The sequence below is a fragment of the Rhincodon typus genome, chromosome 13 (genome assembly GCF_021869965.1).
Source record: "Rhincodon typus isolate 14 chromosome 13, sRhiTyp1.1, whole genome shotgun sequence".
Taxonomy (NCBI): Eukaryota; Metazoa; Chordata; class Chondrichthyes; order Orectolobiformes; family Rhincodontidae; genus Rhincodon; species Rhincodon typus.
Genome location: NC_063344.1, coordinates 5,971,511 through 5,988,288, shown reverse-complemented (window position 1 = coordinate 5,988,288; position 16,778 = coordinate 5,971,511). Strand labels below are relative to the sequence as shown.

Sequence of the window (16,778 nt, the reverse complement as noted above, 5' to 3'; positions counted from 1 at the left end):
GTTTTTTCCTTCACAGATGCTGTCAGACCTGCTGAGCTTTACCAGCAACTTTGTTTTTGTTCCTGACCTTCGAACATCACTATTGACCTTAGCACTATAACATTTATTTGTAACGAGAGGGAAGATTTTAAGAGACATTTTAAGAAATAACATTAACAGCTAATATTCAGTACTAAGAACACAGGTAACTTTTTTCTTTGTAAAAACCCTTTCTCAGCTAAAACTGTGCAATATTACATGGCTTTCAACAGTAAAAATGTTACAAGGAATGCCATAGGAGTTTTATCAAGCACTGCTTGACATTAAGTGACCTGCAAAACTAGAGGAAATGATCAAATGTTTGCTCAAATCAGAGATATTTCTTTTAAGACATTCTTAAAAGAGCGGTTTAAGTGCTGGAACTCTACGGCTTCAGTTCCTCAGCAGCTGAAGGCACAGCGGCCGTTGCTGAAGAAATTAAAATTTTGGATGCACAAGTGACCAGAATGAGGTTTGCAGATATCTGGCAGGTTTGTATTAATCAAATTGCGCTAAGTTACTAATCTTAAAAACTATTCATTGATATATTTAAGAGCACTTTTAAAAATAGCTGACGGTACTGGTTCATGGCACAATTTTACATTTCAATAAACAAAGTAGATTTCGTGGAAACGTGAAGGGAAAACATTCATAGCAAGCACTAACATAATTTTGGGTGTAATGCACACAAAGTTGTAACTCCAAGCCTGAACGTACAGATAAAATGGCAATAAGGTCAGCCGGCAAGGTGAGGACTGGACATTAGAATCTGTTAACTTGCATCACAGTAACTCAAAACAAAATCAATAATCATCAAGCTAGTTATAGTGATAACTAATTATACAAAACTGAATGTAATTTGGTGAGATCACTTCAGCCGAATGACTTAGGTAGCTGACAACTTACGAACAGTTCTTAGGTAGGTTAGGAGTTATTTACGATTAGTTGACAATGTTTCCAATATTATCCTTGGGCAGCATGTGGTTTAGCGGCAACAACAAAAACAGAAGTTGGTGGAAAAGCTCAGCAGGTTTCGGGTCCGGTGACCTTCCTTAGTACCCTGAGCAAGGGTCACCAGACCAAAACGTTAACTCCGAATTTTTTCTTCACAGATGCTGCCAGACCTGCTGAGCTTTTCCAGCAATTTGTGTTTTTGTTCCTGATTTACAGCATCTGCAGTTCTTTTGGTTTTTATGTGGTTTAGCTCAATGTCTCACTTCACCTCCCCCGGTATCTAGGTCACCATTGACCATAGACCATCTTATCTAGCTGTTCCTTTTTTTCCTGCATCCGAGTAAATTCATTTTGTCCATGTCCAGTTAGCAGCACTCAAAGTGTCTTAAAAGCTCACCTCCACTGATTTTAAAAAAGCATCACACATGTAATATATAAGCAACTTAATTAATGCCAGGTCCACCATTTGGAAGTAACCTCATTTCTCATTGCTAAAAATGATGTTGAAACTACTGAAACATATTGTTGGTTAGTTTATTGCTGCAGTTGTACTAATTTTGTTAAATTATATTCAAACACTTCAAAAATGTATCTTAAAATTTTGGTGGATGTTAAGGGCCACTCAAAATTCCACAGACAAGCATAATTCTCAGATACTTGCAATAGTGGTTGAATCAGAAGAATGATGGCACAGCACATTGTACACTGTTTTTTTTCAATGAAGCACAAAGATCACCAAAACTCAATCTGTACTGAATGTAATATGTGGTTGAAATTTCACAATCTTTTGCACTGGTTTGATCGAGTTCATTGCAAAATAAAAAACAGCACAATGTCAGCAGCAATAGAGACCACAATGTTCAAGTTTAAGTTATATCAATGGTGACCGAAATGAATAAACAATTGCCTGATGACATCTGATGATTTCCAGTTTGTCGTGCCTCCTAATTCAAGGTTGGTAAGCCACTGCACATACAGTGCAAACTTACCAACCCAAAGCCATTCAGCAAGCCGAAACTGAGCATCAAGTCCAGCATGACTCTTCTTCGGAGGTTCTGAAGAAGAGTCATACAGGGCTCGAAATGTTGACTGTTTCTCTCTCTACAGATGCCGTCAGAACTGCTGAGTTTCTCCAGCATTTTTGGTGTTTGTTTCAGAGTTCCAGCACGCACAGTATTTGGCTTTTATTAAACTATGCATTGTTTGCTTTCAAAGTGGAGATTTGGCAGTAAACTGTCTATGAAAGAAAAGGAACTGAAAGGGTCAAAGATTCATTTGTAGTAGTCGTGCACTGACATATTGCCAAGACTGTTAAGTAAATAACATCCTTCAGTATTCTGAGTACTTGCAGCAGGTTTAAAACAACAGCTATATAATTAAAAACATTCAGTCTTTCATTTCCTTAAGGAAAACACCTGAAGGAGATTTGCTATGCTGAATGACATTACAAAATCCATCGAACACTTATCAAAGCATGCGCAAAGTTTTTGTGTGGCAACTCCCTAACAAAATCACTATGCATTTGAGGAATCTAGCAGAAAATAGTGTTCCTATAAAATTTACAGTTACTTACAAATTAATACCTTGTGTATTTAATAGCCTTGGTAATGAGCATAGTGTATGAACTTGTGCTTCTGGCAACACGCAGGTACCATCACTGAAGGACTCTGACACACACAGCACTTCATCTGCACCACACACACTATTAGCAGGTGATGCATTAACTGTTTAACTTTTGAGTAATCATGGAAAAATCCTCCCAAATATGGGAACATTTGATAAAATGAGCTGGCAAAGAAAACAAAGTTATTTTAACTACCTTTCTCTCCTCAGTCTTACTTGCAAACACAAGAACAAAATAATAGTAGTTTAATACTCTGCACATTTAAAATGATAAACTTTACAATGGGTGCAGTGGTAGACGAACTTCTAGAATCAAAGATTCAAAATAAAAATCTCTGCCAATTTTACGTAATCGTCTTAAAATTTACATTTTTTTTGTAAAGTCAGTGCATCCATCAGAATGTGAAATTTGACTATACTTTCAACGAGCACCAATCTTCTCATAATCACACACCAAACATCCCTATCATTCGGTATCACCAATTCTTCACAGCCAATCACCATACAATTTAGAAACCTATGGGGGTTATTAAAATTAGTCCACAAAAGCTAGACAGCTTTTAACAAAATCAAATTTTCATCTCTGCAGCTTCTGCACTGTGGGCTTTCGCATCAATCTGAAGAAAGCAAGTTTAATGATTTCTACTTTAGCCAGCGAAGCAATCAATTAAAAATTCACGTTACATGCAAAAACAAAACAAGACTCGCACATACTTAATCGACTCAGCATTAGACTGTAAATTTTAAACAGCAGTTTTAGACCAAGACGTCTCTCGGCAAGTGAATGTCTAATGCGAACATGCTTCACTGGACAAAACTGCCTTTACCCAACATTATATTTTAAAAGTCATGTTGGCGTTCGCCACCATCCGTAATTGATCGTAACGCATCCAGATGCGAAGACTCCGATCCGCTGCCCAAAGTGGAGGCTGTAAATCCGACAAATATGTCTATGCAACCTGGCTATGGACATAAATCGCTTTCGAACGGAAAGGACGAGGTAGAAAAATAATTTCCAGGTCCAATTTATGACACAAACACTTTTGTGAATCCCCTCGGCTGCGATTCGGAATCAAAGTGAGGGAACTCAACACTTAAATTTCAAATAAGATCAGTTGCAAGCCAAAAGCGGCCCCCTCTGTAAAGGAATTGAATCGAGTAATGAACAACAGCGCGGCTTTCGAATGCCACCGTGACTAAACGTGCAGATTTTTTTTAAAACCTGAAATCTACATTAAAAATAATGCAATCAGCCCCCACCACCGCCCGCAGTGTAAGCGAGTTTAAAAAATAATCTATACTCACCTCAAAGTTAAAGTCCCAAGGCTAAAGTGAATACAGTTCCTGCAAAAAGAGGGGAGGAGGATAAAGAAAGAGGATCCAGTGCGTGCAGCTTCGTTAATGCTTAAAGTTTCTTTCAGCCCTCACAGTCTAAGGGCTCCATCTCATGCTGGAGGCAGAAACAGAATGGGGCTTAGAAAGGATGGGGAGGTGGTGGGGAGGTGGGGAGGTGAAAAATGCAATGATCAGTGTGGACTGTGCGCCCTCTTTAGCATTAAAACAAAGCACAGGACCCTCTCTCTTCGCCCCCTTTTCCTTCAGCCTCGATTGTTGCTGTTGCTCGCCGTGTGGAGGATTCAACCAGCCAGCCCTCCCCTCTTAAACTCCTGGGATGCCGACCCCCCCCCCACACCCAGAGAAGGTAGCCCTGGACACTTTTGCCAAAAAAAAAAATAACCGACTTTGTTAGAAAGACTGTCCAAATGGAAAAGAGGATGGGGTGGGGGTAAAAGAGAGAAGATGGTGAAAAGGGGAATGGGGCAAACAAACCAACATGAAACTTTAATCCCTGAACTACAGCTACAGACAAAATATAAAACAAAATAAAATATCCCTGGCACTTTTCTACACCCAGAGTCACTTATTTCACCTGAAAGCTGCACAAAACACAAAATAAAATAAGAAGCTAAATCTCAGAGGGGCGCCACAGGAGCCCTTTCCCCTATAAATGTCTACAATACAAACTTGTTAATTATCCCCTATCCCCTTCCTTTTCCCTTTTATTTTTTCCCTTTCTCTATCAATCCCTTCCAATTCGCTTGTTGTCTCCCCCCTTTCTTTCTTTCCCCCGTTTTCCTCTCCTCTCTGCTTATTTTATGCAGGCGGCCGCCAAAACTCTAACCGAAAGGGGCGGGTGACAGGAGGGTCGATTTAAATTTTAAAATAAAACTCTGCGTTATTATTGTTATTTCACTCTTCTTCATCTCTCCTCCTTCGCCCCTTATCCCTTCCCTCTCTCCCTGCCACAAGCCTCGTCCGACAGCGGGAGCGCGAAGCCGGAGGCTTACAGAAGGGGGCGGGTCACAGCACCGGATACCCCGCCCTCCGGACCGGTTAGGTCGTCCCCTATGTCCTCTTACGCTTTTCTATTGGTTTATCACGCTGTCGATTGAGACGAAGGGGCGGTGCCCGCCCCAGGTTTCGCTTTTCGATTGAATGATTGTTCCGTCAATCAAAGGTAGGTTGCCGGTGTCAGGTGCTGCATTTCGATTGGTTTACCTCGCCGTCAATCAATAGCGGCGTCCCGGCGGCAGTTACTATTTTCCGATTGGTCCCGTGCGCCGTCAATCAAGTGTCGGGTTTGGCGTGCCAGGAAATGTCGCCTTTCTATTGGTCTATCCTGCAGTCAATCAGGACTGTACGTTTTCCCATTGGTCAATTGTGCCGTCAATCAGGCGCGAGTCCGGGCCTGGGTTAGATATTTCTTTCCGAATGGCCAGTCGCGTCCTAAGCCAAGGGTAAATCCCGCCGCCTAAATACTGCTTTGCGATTGGTTTGCTCTGCCATCAATCAGAGCAGTGGGTGGGTTTAGCGCATACAAAAACAGAAGTTGCTGGAAAAGCTCTGCAGGTCTGTGAAGACATAAAAATCACAATTAATGTTTCGGGTCCGGTAACCTTTCCTTCACAAATGCTGCCAGAGTTGCTGAGCTTTTCCAGTAACTTGTGTTTCCGTTCCTAATTTACAGCATCGGTTGTCGTGCATATAGCTTTCCGATTTGAAGGTTGGGCCATCAATCAACGTTGACGTGTGTGCATGTAAAGGATATAAAGTGCAAAAGCAGAAATTGCCGGAAAATCTTAGCATCTGTGGAGAGAAATCAGAATTAACGTTTCGGCTTCAGTTCTGAAGAAGGGTAACTGAAGCCGAAACGTTAACTCTGATTTCTTTCCACAGACCTGCCGAGCTTTTCCGGCAATTTCTGCTTTTGTTTCGGATTTCCAGCATCCGACGTCCTTTTTGGCTTTTTGTCATTGTACGAGTGGTAATCAATCAAGGGCTGTCCTGCCTCAGGTATCACCCTCCGAATGGCCCGTTCCTTCAGGAAGGGGGCGGTGCCACACGGAATGCCGTGTTCCGATTAGGCGGTCGTGCTGCCCATCAAGGGAAGGGGGTGGGTCTCCGCAAGTGTTTGCGTTCCAATTGGTCTGGCGCGCCGTCCATCACGCTATGCGGGGGATCGGGCCTCCGCGTGGCCCTGTCGTTCCTGCGGAGACCGGGGGTCGGAGATACCATTCGCTGTGCGGGCCCCTCACTGATTTGCAAACTTCTTCTTTTTGCATTCGGTTCCAAGCGTCCCTCTGCGCGTTTTGCAAAGTTAATAAAATGAATTAAAATTTCGGAAGTGCACTTTCGCGGGTAGGTGTCCCTGTGTGTGTGGGTGCGAGAAGGGAGAGAGACAGGACCCTAGCTGCACCGGCGGCGCGCGCGCCGAGGGCGGGAATGGTGTCGGTTGACGGTTAACGGTTAACGGTTAAAGGAGGAGGACAGCCCGGCGCCGCCATTTCCCCATTAATGTCAGCGGCTTGAAAGACGGAGATGGGGGCGGGATGGCTTTTTTTCCTCCCCACGCCTTCGGGGTTTTTCCATCTCTGAGGGAATGGGTTTCCGGCAGGCGCCGCCCAGGCCGGAAGCGGAACGTTGCAGGTAACTGTGCACCGGTGGCCTTCTCGTTTTCTTTTTTTAAAGAAAATATAAAATAAAAGAACCGAAACCACCTCCGCCTCGTGGTAATGACTCTCCACCATCCTCAGGCCCAGGAGGAAGGGGTGGGTAGCAAAAGGGGGCGATGCTGCTGGGTGAAACTCCCTTGGTTGGGGGCTGGGCCGGGCCTGGCTTGGTGTCTGGGCCCAGCGCCGCGCTTTCCCCGGGTTTCTAACTTTTATTTCATTTAACCTGTTTTTTTTTTCCTAATCAGCCCGTTCAGAGATGTTATTACAAAGCTCTGGAGTAGATGGTACTTAAACCCAGGCCTCTCGGCCCGGGGGTACGGACACTGCCACTGCGCCGCAAAGTGCCAATGATTTCCTTTTCATTTGGATCCTGAAGGATTTAAGGACAGATAGGAGCGTATTTTGTTGTTAGAAAATCTTCCAAGGTTTTATCTCCTGCGTTACAGTGAGGTGCAACAAACATCAGCCTTCCTGCTCCTCTGATGCTGCTTGGCCTGCTGTGTTCATCCAGCTCTACACCTTGTTATCTCTATTTACAGTCGCAGAGCTGTACAGCACAGTCCAACTCGTCCACGTTGACCAAGTATCCTAAATTAATCTAGTCCCATTTGCCAGCATTTGGCCCATATCCCTCTAATCCCTTCCTATTCCTATTCCCATCCAGGTGCCTTTTAAATGTTGTAATTGTACCAGCCTCCACCACTTCCTCTGGCAGCTCATTCCATACACCGCACCACCCGCTGAGTGAAAAGGTTGCCCCTTACATGTGGGAGCGTGGAAGTTTTGCTACAACTTTTCAAAATATTGCTTCGGCAACAGATGGAATACTGTGTGCAGTTTAACTGGATAGTGGTATTATTAGCAAAATATTAAGCCAGAGACCTTGGTCATGATCTGGGTGCCTGGGTTCAAATCCTGCTATGGTAGATGGTGACATTTGAATTCAATAAAAATCTGGAATTGAATCTATAGGTGACCATTGTAGGTTGTTGGAAAGTCCCATCGGCTCACTAATGCCTTTTAGGGAAGGAAACTGCCGTCCTTGCCTGGAGTGGCCTACATGTGACTCCATACCCACAGCAATGTTGTTGACACCTAATTGCTCCTTGACCATAAGGGATGGGCAATAAATGCTGGTCCAGCCAGTGATGCCCACATCCCCTTAATTTTTTTTAAACAAAATGGTTCTGATCACCACTGTTATCAGAGGGACGTGATAGCACTGGAGAGCGTGCAGAGCGGATTCACCAGGATGTTACCTGGGGTGAGATGTCTAGGGAGAGACTGGATAGCCTGGGTTTGTTTTCCTTGCAACAGAGGAAGCTGAGGGGTGCATCTGATCGAGGTATACATAATTATGAGAGGTATAAACAGAGTAGATTGTGAGAATCTCTTCCCCATCACAGACAATAGGTTTAAGGTGAGGACTAAGTGGTTTAGAGGAGCTCTGAGGAAAACCTTTTTCAGCCAGAGGGTGATAGAAATACAGAACATGCTGCCTGAGAGGTTGATGGAGGCAGGTACTCTCATAACATTTAAAAAGCATCTGGGTGAGCACTTAAAATGCCAGGGCATAGTAGGCTATGGACCAAATGAGGTTAGTGTAGTTTGGTGTTTGGTCGTTTGTATAGGCATGGCGGGCTGAAGGGCCTGTTTCAATGCTATATATCTGGATGACTCTGTAACACTGGTTGGGGATTCTAGAACTACGGGGCACAGTCTGAGAATTAGGGCCATACCGTTCGGGAGAGATGTTAGAACGTGCTTCAACACGGAGGTTGAGAATTGTTGGAACTCTCTTCCAGAAGCAGCAGTGTATGCTTGATCAGTTGTTAATTTTAAATCTGCAATGCATAAACTTTTGTTAAGCCAAAGTATTATGTGATATGGGCCAAAACCAAGTATATGCAGTTAGGCCACAGATCATCCATGATATCATTGAATGGCAGAACAGGCCCAAGGGGCTGAATGGCCTACTCCTGCTGTTATGATTGTGCAACAGCCGTTTGCATTCTTGTAGCACCTTTCATATGATGAAAAATTCCCAATGCCCTTCACAGGTGCATAATCAAAACAAAAACAAAATGCCAAGGTGGTATTCAAGCGGATTATCAAAGTGGTAGGTTTTAAGGTGGAAAGATAGGTCGACGGGTTTAGGGAAGGTATACAGAGCTTAAGTAACTGTGTGATACATGGAGGTATTGAGTCTTGCGGTGCAATAGTATTGACCTGGAGGCCTGGCTTCAAGTCCCACCTGCTCCAGAGGAGATGTAATCTCTAAATAGGTTGATTAGAAAATACCTGTGACAGTTTAATGGAGGAGTTGGGAATGGTGGTGTTGTGGGTAGTATTGGGTATCATTGCAGCACATTTGGAAATTGGTATTATACCAAGAGACAAGGTGCAGAAGAGCAAATATGGATCTGGGACATTAGTAGTGATAATGCAGGGGCAAGAACCCATTGCAAGCAACTCTCTAGCTGCAATTAGCTAGGGAAGAATGGAACCAGATAAGTGCAGTCTCATCCAGCTGAACAAGAATACAATGGTATTGGTGAGAACAATGTGATAAACTATGTTGAAGCTGTAGAGAATTTACGAAAAACGTGGGGGGGATATTTACCTCATTCATAAACAAGTTGGCAAACTTCAAAAAATTATATCCTTTGTGAAATTGGAATCTAATAGGGTTACTGTCCTTACTGACCTGTTTTGACAACATCACCTTGATAATTTATTATGATCTCTCTACCTTAATTAGTTTGTACATTTTTGGATGACTTGTTACTTTGGTTAGACCCCATGGCATGCCACTCTTATACCTATCACCCATTTGGTTTGTTTCCAGCACCACCATATTTTTAATTTTTTGTAATTTACCTCTGCCTCAATTAATTGGATTATAGGTTATCCCTTCACTTGCTATTCAACTGTTGACACTTTACTCACACTGTCAGACAGCAGGATATATATAGATCAATTGGAGGCATGGGCAGAAAAATAGCAGATGGAGTTTCATCTAGACAAGTGTGAGGTGATACATTTTGGAAGGTCAAGTACAGTTGGATAACACACAGTAAATGGCAGAACCTTTAGGAGTATTGATATGCAGAGGTATCTAGGTATGCAGATCTGCAGGTCCACGGATCATTGAAGGTATCAGCACAGGTAGGTAAGGTAGTTAAAAAAGGCTTATGGCATGCTTGCCTTCATTGGAAATGGCATTGAGTATAAGGATAGACAAGTTATGCTGCAGCTTTATAGAATTTTAGTTAGGCCACACTGGAATTTTGCGTACAGTTCTGGTCACCACACAACCCAAAGAATGTGGATGCTTTGGAGAGGGTGCAGAAAAGGTTTACCAGGATGTTGCCTGGTATGGGGGATTTTAGCTATGAAGAAAGGTTAGCTAGACTGGGTTTGTTTTCACTGGAATGCAAGAGGTTGAGGGGCGACCTAATGGAAATTTATAAGATTGTGAATGTCATGGATGGAGTGGAAGTAAGAGGCTTTTTTCCCAGGGTGGAGGGGTCAGTTACTGGGAGACACAGGTTCAAGGTGCAAGGCAAGTTTTTCATACAGAGGGTGGTGAGTCCCTGGAATGCATTGCCAGAAGACGTAGTGGAAGTAGACACAATAGCAGCATTCACGAAGCACCCGAATGAATACATGAATAGGAAGGGAATAGAAGGACATGGATTCTGTAAGTGAAGACAGGTTTAGTATGGAACGGCAAAATGTGTCAGCGCAGGTTTGAAGGGCTGAAGGGACTGTTCCTGTTTGGTATTGTTCTTTGTTTGCCTGACACTTGATCACCTGCAGAGTCTTATTATTCAGCCTGTGACACTCCACTCACACCATTTATGTGATCTTTTGATCTCTCTGCCTATAAGTTATGTGCCTGTGTTCTACTCTTCACTCCACCCCACGATGAAGATGCGCTCCAAAAGCTTGTGATTTCGAATAAACCTATCGGACTATAAGCTGGTGTCATGTGACTTCTGACCTTGTCCACCCCAGTCCAACAACAGCACAATTTAAAGAGGAATCATGCTGAGACCGGATAGAGCGTGAAAGGGTTAGGAATGCTGAAGGTTTGGATGCAAATTGGGAGTCAAGAAATGAAAGATGGTGTGACAACAGGAGAGAATGAAATAGACGGGATTAAGAGGAAAGAAATGAAGGGGATGGGCGTGGAAATAGAAGTAATGGGCTCAGGTCTGCAGCAGTAGGAAAACGATATCAAATGAAGGAACGGTAAAGTTGCCATAGTCTTCTTACCAGACCGGCTGCACTCTCATTAGGAAGAGACGACTGGTGGTGGTTTAACGTGAGGGTCACAGTGCCTCAGATGAGGGGAGAGTTTTGAGAAGGAGAGTCCTTCATGCTAACCTTAGCCGGAGTAGCTATTGAGCCCACACTGTTGATGTCACTTTACCACAAACTAGCCATCCAGACAACTGAGCTCACCGATATCCCCCCCAATACAAGTTTCGTCGGCATGGTTACATAATTATTATCCTGATTGCAAATTGAGAATGAATATGAGAGAATAAGAGGGAGTCCATTTTTAATGTTAGAGGACCCATGGTGAGATAAAGTTGATGTAGGGAAGAAAGAGAGAAGATGGAGAATCAACAAACTGTTGCTCAAGTTTCAAAACAAGTGTCAAAGACAAGTGAAGGCCTGAAACTGTTTGAAGGGTAGAATATTGCAAAATGCACTGATGGAGGTATTTTCTGTGGAATGTTGATTCCCCTGATGCGCAGAGTTGCATGCAGGGCAGAAAGAACATGATCAAGTTGGAAGTCAGTGTAACAGCCAGGAATGCCGGATGAATGTGGTTAAGAGAATGAACCTCTGATCACGAACTGGTTGATGTCATTGGCAGCTATGCCTCAATTTCAGGTTAATGTCTAGTCAGGGTTGTATTTTGTCATGGTTATTCATGTAACTGAACAAGTCAGTTCTGCACCGACAGATCTTTGAGCACATGGAGCAGGATGACCCACGAAGCAATGGGATCTGGAGTGCAGGATTTGTGTTGTTTGCTGCCCCCATTCTGAGGTAGCAAGATGTGACACCAAGCACCATGAAGTTTGCTAGACAAATTTTTGTTAGTTTAGATGATTAGAAGAAGCACTTCCCAGTTATCCATGTTAATGCTTCCGCACGTCAAGGAGAGCATCAGAATGTCTTTGAGGCATTTTCTCTATTCCTCTCCGGAACTTGAGTGCTGCAAAACGAGGACCAGCTGGGGAGATGCTTTCTGACAATCCAAACACAATGCCCACTCTATTGTAGCTGCACTTGCTGACTGTAGCTGAAGCTGAAAAATGAGCAGGACCAATAGTCCAATCACCGGTTCAACAGGAATCAGTGTCAGTGGGGGAAGGACTGTAAGATGATCATAGTTGTTTGTAAATATAACAAACACATAGCAACAGAGCTGCAGATCAGAGACAGAGCAGCTGGATCTTATTGTTTCCCCTAGTTCTGATGGCCAGAGAAACCCTGGTATTTATAAGCCCAATCTGAGGAAAAAAGAGGTTAAAAAAACTTTTTTTGTCAATCTAAATGAACATGTATATCCACATAACAGGATAATTTTAAAAGCAATCAATTTGTTTCCTGCAACTAAAAAGCAACTGTTTTGCAACTCATGGCTTTTATTGCCAGCAGTAATGTAAAAGGACATAAATCATTCCTTACATAATAGCAAGTCCAGATAGTTTTATTCAGTTGACCAGTTGCCGTTTAAACGTTGTAAATATTTATTTTTAACGCAATAAATTTATCCTCCTACAGAAATGAAATATGCACTTCTGGCATTCTGAAATAAATACAAAACCGATAGGAAATATTGGACAGGTTAGGGCAGCACCCTCCAAATCCAGGAATACTGGTTGATATGAACAAGTAATCCACCAGCATTGTGGCAACCTCATGTACCATGGGAACATCTGAATCTGTTGGAAGGAATCCAGGTAGCAACCCAATTATTTTGTGAAAGATTGCCAGAGTGCAAAAAAAAAATTCTATTCAGCACAGTCATATTTCCAGAGGATTGTAGAAACCCCTACAGTGCAGGCAGAGGCCATTCAGTCTACATCAACCCTCGAAAGAGGACCCACCATGGTAATCACTGGGCCAGTTTAGAATGACTAATCCACCTAACCTGCAGGCCTGGCAGAACCTAGGAGGATATGTAAACTCCACACAGACAGTCAGCCATGTCTGGATTTGAACCCAGGTCCCTGGTGCCATGAGGCACCAGTGCTAACCACTGTGCCACCCCAGAACTGAGTGTCTGGCAAGTGCCATTAATGCTGTACAATGAGATGAGGCACTGCACCATGACACATTGCATTAACTAGGGTGGAACAATGTTATTTTTTATCATATGCCAGTACATTTTCAAGTCATGAAAACCTAAACTGAGTTTGAAAACTGGTGTTACCTGTCAAATTAGTTATCACCTTGAAAGTTGTGCGCTGATATGGATTTTGTTTGGTTATTCTAATAGTGGTCAGGTTTAAGATTCCTCTAAATTTGATTTTAATTGTATATCTTGGTAAATCATTTGTTAGCATGGATATTTCCAAATAGTTCTATAAACCTCTAAACAAGTTTTAATACAAGATATTGAATCAAAGTTCAAAGTGACCTTATTTCATGGTGTGTGCATTGTTGTTGACCTAACCTTTGATCTACCCCCTCACTTGAACGTTTACCACTCCTTCGCACTAGTGATCACCAGTTATCTAATGAAATCTCTTTTGCATATGATTCCACTCTAATTTATCAAATTCTCTTAAATCATAGATACTCAATATACGTAATCCCAAATTTTTTCCAAATGCAAAAGCTGAATGACTAAATCTTGATCTATCCCATACACTTCAATTTCTGTTTCTTTCAATTCTTCAAGGATGATTCTTTCTATTTCTTACCAATCTAACCAACAGCTATCGCTTTATTAACTTTAATGACTTTGTTCCCTTTTCCTTATTGCGCTGGCCAAGAACTGCTTCATCTCCTTCATGCTGAAGCTGGGTTTCGCCTTTCATATCAAGCACTGACTTAAACTGAACAACTTCGAATTATTTGGCATCTTTTTGACATACTTGAACTAGAAGGAGAACGGTCTTGTCAGCTGATTCTTCTCTCACCTCTAGCCTCCAGCTTCTCTTTGTTTCAACATTTATTACTTGAATTTTAGCAATGCCAGTATAGTATTACATACTTTCTTGTTCCTATTATTTGCTGGGTGTTCAAGATGGTGGTCCGAAGGAACAAGCTGCAAACTTGAGTTGCCATGTACCCATTCAGGCTTCTATGTCAGGAATTCTGTGCTTGGTTTCTATCCATCCCATGGTACAATGAAAAGTTGCATATTAATGAGGTGAGACTCTATAATCCCTTTTAACAGGCATCTCGCCACAACCTAGTGAGAGAAATAAATGATACAAAGTTAATCTAGCTGCCAGTGCAATCACAGTAAGGTACAATTTCTTCTGCTCTAGTTACTGGAGAAAGCAGAATTCTGGCGCTTACAATGTTTCACAGGCTGTCTTTTCTCCTTCACCCTCCATGTATTAAAATTAAAATTAAAATGTAACACAAAGTTGTCTACTCAAACTTGTCATTAACTTTGATGAAATTTGTGAAATCCTTAATTTCCTCAGAGATTGTCTCCTGTAATCTTAAGACAGAAAAAAATGCACGGTTCATAACATGTCTGCATAACTTCCTGAATCACCTTGCCTTTCATTCTTTTCATCATAACAATGTTCTTAGTTTGCAGAGTTTAAATTTTGAAAAAAACTATTGAAATCTTCAAGCTTGTTTTTATTCCAGCACTGGATGAAAATCCAGTGATCCACTCCTGTGTTACTGATTCGAACAAGGAGAAAAGAAAAAGTTATAGTGTAATTTCATGATTATATTATTTCCTTTACAGTCTTCTATGTTACAACAAAATGTATTTATAGATGGTGATTGCATCTGGGAAAATATTTATAATTGATGTACTCAATTTAAATTATTGCTCCTTCATGGAATCTTATCTTACTATAGTCTTCAGTGCTGCTAGCCCAGGTAAGTAATGAAGGGCTTCCTCAGCGTAATTGTTTGTGATTAAAGTATAAACAAAAACTCTCCCTGTGGATTTTTTTGATGTATTATACAACTTTGTGGCAAATACTCTTTCAGTCTCATTCATCATGGCAAATCACCAAATTATTGATTTATTACAAGTCAATGGTCAATGTATGGTGTTTATGAATCATTGAGATTTTTATGTAATACTCCATAGTATTCAAATCTTGTTAGTGTAAAAGCTAATCAACACTCCTGCATCACTGTGTCATCAGTAACTTGCAGGACTTTGGAAAATGTTGGATTTGCACAAACCAATAGTTCTATAAAGGGAGTCCTGTGAAGAATTGTGAGCCAAATCCATTTCAAAGGATAACTAAATTAGGGTGTGTAGGTTCTTTCCACAGTCTTGATTAACTGTTGCTCAGTTTTATTATCTGAAGCCTCAGACATTTTCAGAATTTTAAGATTTCTCAGACATCAATGGTAACTTTGTATTTGACATCATGCATGGTTTTATTTTGGTAACAAGTAATTCTGTACATCTATGTGCCTGCATGATGATGCTTTTTCACATCACACTGGAAGCTCAGTCATACACTGAAGCAAGGTGCCTATAACATACTGAAGAAGCCATTAATATGATCTGCACCACCACTATTAGCTGTTCAGAGTTCATTCCTTTTTTGCTTGTGAGTGGCCTTAGTGGGGTTAGATGCATGCATCTACCCTTGAAGTAATTCTAGTAAAATAAAATCCCCCACAGTTATAGTTATTACATCTTGTCATTCATTTACATTTATTTGTTTGCAATTGTCTTTGGCTGCCCTTTATTTTTTCAAATCAAAAGCAATACTCTAAAGTTCAGGAGGGCTGCATTTTTTTTTAATGTAGGCCAGCCAATCGAATCAATGGAACTGTCTTCTCTGCCACTTCTGTTATCTTTTGGATTCATGTGTTTAATTTCACATTCAAATAATTTAAATAAGAAACGAATGAAATAGTGTAGGAGAAGCTATTGATTTGATAGATAAGAGATTATGTCCTGCCCAGGATTGATTTATAGTCCTAGCTGTAATCAAGGGCGTCAGATCTAAATCATAGCCACCTGGTTATGCTCTTAATCAAGAGAAAATGACACTCAATTTTTAACAATTGCACTTGAATTTCAAGATTATTGTTACAGTTTTGAATATCTTGATCATTTCTATTATGATTTTGGCCGTTTGTTTATAATGCAGGCCATTACTTCTGACATTATCGAAAAGGATGTAACACATTTTAGTATGTGTTGTTTTCTTGAAAATGGAGGATTTCTATTTTTGAGCATGAGTCTGCTGGAATATTAAATAGTTCTGTATTATGATATGATGGTTTGGCAGTTGATTAGCCCTTGAGTGCATTTATCTGTACTTGCTTTGAACTGTAACATTAGTGATAACATGAGCATACTTATCTTGGTGCCTGTCCATTATATTCTGCTTCCGGCTGCTGAATGGGCAGATGGTCTGGCAAGTAGTGTATCTCTACATGACTTTGATGCACAATACTGCTTTTTGCTTAAGCCAGGATGTAATTTCAAGCTTGTTGTTTGGGGAGTGAGGCCATCTGTGTGGTATAGTCGTTCCTTTCCCCTCCTATCATCAGCATCTTACAAACTGGATAGAAGTCATCCCTGGTACAGCTGCTATCAGTGCCAGGTAGATCTAAAAGGAGACTAGTTAATTGCATGTTGGTTGCTATGCCTTTGGGGTTGCATGATAAATTCACATTTACTATTTTAATCTAAATTTACTGTTCAACTATAGTATTTTGGTAAAAGGAATGGCTATGTTTTGGTTTATTTATCAGACAACTTTAATATGGTAAAACTATCATTTTTGGATCAAGTCATTAAAGACAATCTATTTGAAACATGTAATGTTTTGTTGGTATCAGTCAAGCGGCAGGTTTTGGATTTGTACAGCCCTGGTTGTGTTTTGGAACTTCATGACCAGATATAAAACCAATGGAAAATTATGCTAAATCGTTGTCATCAACAGCAGCCCACAAAGAGACGGTAATGAAATA

The 16,778-nt window shown here is 41.4% G+C and overlaps 1 protein-coding gene and 1 long non-coding RNA gene across 7 annotated transcripts in view; one reads left to right on the top strand and one right to left on the bottom strand.

The window, feature by feature from the left end:
* dipk2ab (divergent protein kinase domain 2Ab) overlaps positions 1-4,993 on the bottom strand; it is a 214,659-nt gene extending 209,666 nt beyond the window's left edge. For 2 of the 5 annotated variants that reach the window (XM_048604752.1, XM_048604755.1), the window contains exons 1-2: positions 4,778-4,937; positions 3,901-3,939 (exon numbers count right to left, since the gene is read on the bottom strand). The gene's annotated coding sequence lies outside the window, so the exon portion shown is untranslated. The other 3 variants (XM_048604751.1, XM_048604756.1, XM_048604754.1) reach the window with 3 other exon arrangements.
* A 1,332-nt stretch (positions 4,994-6,325) lies between these two features.
* Positions 6,326-16,778, top strand: part of LOC125484685 — a 48,663-nt gene continuing 38,210 nt past the window's right edge. The window contains exon 1 of one of the 2 annotated variants that reach the window (XR_007263513.1): positions 6,326-6,582. This is a non-coding gene — a long non-coding RNA (uncharacterized LOC125484685). The remainder of the gene's footprint in view (positions 6,583-16,778) is intronic. The other variant, XR_007263512.1, reaches the window with a different exon arrangement.